The sequence below is a fragment of the Pseudochaenichthys georgianus genome, chromosome 17 (genome assembly GCF_902827115.2).
Source record: "Pseudochaenichthys georgianus chromosome 17, fPseGeo1.2, whole genome shotgun sequence".
Taxonomy (NCBI): domain Eukaryota; kingdom Metazoa; phylum Chordata; class Actinopteri; order Perciformes; family Channichthyidae; genus Pseudochaenichthys; species Pseudochaenichthys georgianus.
The window spans coordinates 21609345-21614428 of NC_047519.1; the positions used below are offsets into that span (position 1 = coordinate 21609345).

Sequence of the window (5084 nt, forward strand, 5' to 3'; positions counted from 1 at the left end):
TTTTAGGACTAGTGAGTAAGGGCAGCTAGTAGTGCTTTCTGTCGAGTCTGCTTATGATCTTTCTGTTTCACCTACTTGCAAACTAACTAAACTGAAGGGATCCTGCAACCAATTGAGAAAGGAGTCCTTCTTACAGCTAATGCCTGGATTTATTGAATAACTTAGCACAGGTAAATACATTGAATTGCACCTTTTTATTGTCTTTGAGTTGTCCTTAAGTCGTATTTGTGGCTTACAGTGTGAATAATCTGTTGAAACTGCACCACACAGTTTCAACAGGCTTTGCAAGTGATGCTTAATGACCTGCGTCTTTTGTTTTGCTGTCTGCTGACTCAGATAATAGTGTGGCTTGCATCCAGCCTATGCTGTCATGGATTACAGAAGAACATCTTAATACTGACACAGACAGCCTGACTTTCCTGAGATCCTCATCCTGAAGAACATGCAGAGACCTCACATTGCTTTTTCCCTATACACCAATCCTTCTGTTTTGTCTCTTTGTCACCTGGTTCCTCCTCTACTGGAAACTGGATTTTCGTTCAAGTTTAACCTTCTTTTAAATCTTGCTTTTATATCTTCTGCATAACATGACAGACAACTTCTACCTTGGTCTGCACCCAGTCTCTTGGGTCACCCTCTTGGCGAATATTGCCTTCACCATAATGGAATGGGCATTTCTCATGTCCAGGATTTGTAGAGTTCGCGAGGAACCAAAAGAATAAATCTACGAAGCAATCTACATCCTGATGCTCGATCGAGAACAACTGAGACGAGAAAATAAATATTTTTAGATCAATTACCTGCCCACTTTATCCTTGATGGTGGGTTCTGCTGTGATATGACTGAAGCTTTGTTTGGCCTGTTTCTCTGTGTGACATACATTTCTGACATGTATTTTTGTGGTTATTTCCAGAGACGCCTGTGTACAACACTCACCAATCCAAAAATCCTTTCATTTGCAAGTCAAAGAAAATAACTGAGGAGCTTTTTCAACTCTTTATCCCAAGGTAAGGAGTCATAAAACTTCCTCATTTCATCAACAATTGCTCTTTGTCTTCTCTTATAGCTTTTCATAATTTAAGCGAGACAGGGAGATATGTTCTTTCCTTAACATATTTTCATATGAGTCTTTCATAAATTGCATTTGATGATGTAGTTTTACTACCCGTGGGGATATTTATTGGACGCACTTTGAAATATCACCATCTGCTGTGTTATCAAGCAAGAAATGAGCCATGAAAATATATCAGTAAATTATGTGAAAGGACATTTATAGAATATAAGAAGTGGATGGATGGATTGAAAGCTCAGGATATCCATAAAGTGATGCAAGTTAAAAGCCCAGAGAAAGAGGGTTTACTCTAATATAGAATATGTATCATGTATATAAATATATATATGCAGCATGTTCATGGAGGACCATAAGCCTCTTTGTCGTATTACTGTCCACCTCTCCTCACTCTTATCTCTAATCCCTACAGATGGAAAGCTGATATTGCTCTGTGACAGATTCAATCCTATTAGCTCTGTCTGTCCTATATTCACCTCTCGTCCGTCTCACACTCCTTGCTCCCCACCGATGGTGTGACCGAGGGCCCCTCAAAATACTAGAAGGAGGGATTCTGAGATTTAGGTCTAGACGAAAGATTAGCACTGTTGGCGTAGTTTTGCATCACTCACATAAGAGACCATCTTCTCTTTTTTGGACCATATTGACATTTCCATCCGTCATCCATCAGGCCATACTTACCAACTTCAGAAAATAAAATGTTAAAATCTTCTTCTCACTTTCCCTCCTCGTCCCCAATGCGCCTTTATCCCCCTTAAGCTTTCAGAGGGCCGTGAAGAAGAAAGGAAATACATCACCCAAAGAAACATCCAAAAAGCTTCACCACGTTGCTTGAACAGGCTATCTTTTGAAAGACAGTATCCACTTTTAAACTCTACCACAGCAACCTAAACCATGAACCAACAACCAGTTGTGTCCCTGAACGCCACAGGAGGAGCCCTGCTCCTGAACCTCTCACAGTGGGTGTTTGAGCACCGGAAGATCCTGCAGGTGACCAGCAGGAAAGAGGAGGAGGCCTATTTCTTGGACTTCATACCGCCGGCGAGAGATGCTATTACTCTGCCGCGCAATGTAGTCTATATCGTAGCCGCGGTGGTGTTGGTCATAGTGGCCACTTACGCCATAGTAGGACATCTCATTAATGACCTGATGCATGACCTCGCAGGTAACAGCCTGGCTGGTGTCGTCCACTTCCTTTCAAATCACTCTTTTCACCCTGGTGTCACTTTTCCCCTCCCGACATGTTGGGCCAAGACTACATCAGTGTGTTATCTTTCCCTGACAATGTGAAAAAATGACTTTCAGTAACATTTACCCTGATGTTTGTGTTCTGAAATCAACCTTCCCAGCTGTTTCCATGTTATACCATTAATGTGATTGACTAAAGTGAATAACTGCTCCTAAAGTAACAACTTTAAGTGGTACTTTACAAAGTGGAGAGGGCCAAGATATCCAGACTTTTAGTCCTAAATTAAGAACAATGCAACTCAAAAGCGTCTTTAACTTGACCGCCTCTGCCTGATAAATGCCCACTTCTTTTAAAAATGTGTAGTCTTTTTTTACTTGAGAGAGCTCCCGTTAGAAGAACATCTATATTTTCTTCTTAAGGTTCACTGATGAGTAAAACCGCACTTTATATGTAAAATTGGGGCAGTGCCCCTTTGAAAGTTACACTAGGAGTCAAAGACAAATCCTCTTGTTTTACTGTCTGATTTCTTCTCTGTTTCTCTACAGACTGGTTCCTTGGTCCCAAAATAGTGGAGGATAATTCAGAGGAAGGGAGAGCGGAAACAGCAGAAGGGCACCGACTGAGCGCTTGCAGTAAGCTGATGGGGAAAGACAGGATGGAGATGGAAAAAGAGGGCCTGCTGCCGGGTTTCTAGCCGGAAGATGTGGACTACCACCGTCCATCTGTCCATCCTCCATACCCCGGAGAAAAAAGAATATCTGCTCATAGTGTGACCTTCACCTGCCCCATGACCTCCTATGCCACCTCCCCCTGAGTTCAGATCACTTTTTTTGTTTTAGCATATTGATCTGATTTCAATGCATTGATCAGAGTTGTCTCTTGCTGTAGTGATGCTTAATGCTAAGGTAATTTAGTTTTATAAAAAACACACGTGGCTTAATATAACGTAAAGTTTGTACTTATCTTAATACGAAACAAATGCTTACTTTGATAACTTACATATTCCATAATGTCTCATACATTTTCTACAAACTTTAAATATGTTTATGTGAGCTAAATAAATACACTATATTTCAATAACTTAAAGGTGGGGTAGGTAAGTTTCAGAAACCGGCTCGAGTGCACTACAATTTGAAAGTACGCAGCCAAAAAGAATCCGCCCCTTCCTTCAGACTTCCTTACAGAGCACCTCCTCCAACACACATGAACGCGCACATGACGTCAGCAGACTGGTGAAAGTGGCCTGTTGCTGGCGAGTCATTGAGGTACTGCTGCAATGCACGCCCAATGAGGGCACGAGATACATTTGTGCGTGCACGAGATGGAAGGCTGACAGAAGGGCGGTGGTTGTACGGTGGTTTTACTTTTTACAGTACCACGGCTTCCACAGATGAAATGTTTTAATGGATTTGTTGTCAAAGCACTTAAGATATTCATTGCTATCGGGATGTTAAGAGCATTCCATGGAATATAACAAAAAGTGTATCTCGAGCCGGTTTCTGAAACTTACCTACCCCACCTTTAAGTGTAAATCCAAAGACTATATATTTATATATGTATCTATACAGTATATAAGAAAAGCTGAATGAAAATATAAAGAAAGTTTTATAAAATTGTATGAGAATTACAATCTGTTTATTTCTTCACTGTCCAGTCAAAATCATAACCTGAAGTTTTCCATAACGTCAGACGTGTTGCTGTAATGTGTCGCGGAAGAAAAAAGTGTATCAGTTTTGTCTGTTCTGGTGTTGGACTAAGCTTCTCTTTAGTAAACAACTGAATCATACGAGAGTGTCTTGTCTGTGTCCTTTAATCCATCTTACCTTCTTGTAATACCTGGGTACGTCAGGGGCAGTGACCTTATCCATAATGACAAGGGTCACTGTTACATTAGTTATATTAAATACTGTCAGATAAAGCTGTAAGAAGAAGAAAATAGAAAGGTACGTACATAGATACATACATAGATAGATACATACATAAATGAATACATACATACAAACATGCGTATATATACATAGATGTTGTTCTATTCATCAGGTAAATATCCCTCACCTAATTAATAGACTGTGCTGGTGGAGGCGTTCCTCTGACCTTCACTGCCTCAAGCTGCTGCAGCTAATCTATTCCCATCTGTGTATCTCCACAGGCAGACAGAACATTTGCACAGGGAAACAAAATTAAAAACTTGTCAGGATGAGAGATGCAGTGGTACTTTTTATGATTTTAAATTCGCTTGGTGTTCACAAGAATGTAAAGACACCCGGTGTTTTGGAAGGTCGTTGCCTGCTGCTTCCTTGCTGTAAGTGGAAGTTGATCTGAAAGCTACACGTTTGAAAGGTTAATGCATTGTCATTGTGTTAAATATTGTGGAGCAATGAGGTACTTCCTCCTGATCACTTTGTGAGTTGAAAAGATGTGTCGGCTCCTTTCCTTACAGTAATGACTCTGAGACATTAAGAGGATTCCCAGGCTGACTTTGAAGACTCTCAGCGATGGAGTGGACGGAGGACAGCTCAAACTTTCCTTACAGAGAAGACGATGGGACGGTGTTGTTTGAGAGCTACATTCCCCCCTCTCGGGACGCTGTCAACCTGCCTCCATATGTCCTCTACCTGATCATGGCCGTCTTCGTGGTGCTGGGTGTTCTTTATGCCATCATCGGCCACCTCATCATAGACCTCATCCATGACTTTGCAGGTTTGTTTCTGTGCTGTAGGTCCTTTTTAAGTCAGAGGTAAGGGGATGGGGTTACAGTAAGTGGCACAGTTTTCACCCTCTGCCTCATGTCTCTATCATAATTTATGTTAAATATTTCACAAGCAG

The 5084-nt window shown here is 41.1% G+C and overlaps 1 long non-coding RNA gene across 1 annotated transcript; it reads left to right on the forward strand.

The window, feature by feature from the left end:
* Positions 1-731: 731 nt before the first annotated feature.
* LOC117461854 (uncharacterized) lies at positions 732-4047 on the forward strand. Its single transcript, XR_004553759.2, has 3 exons — positions 732-821; positions 914-1007; positions 2804-4047. It is a non-coding gene; the product is annotated as an uncharacterized lncRNA (long non-coding RNA).
* The last annotated feature ends 1037 nt before the right edge of the window (positions 4048-5084 follow it).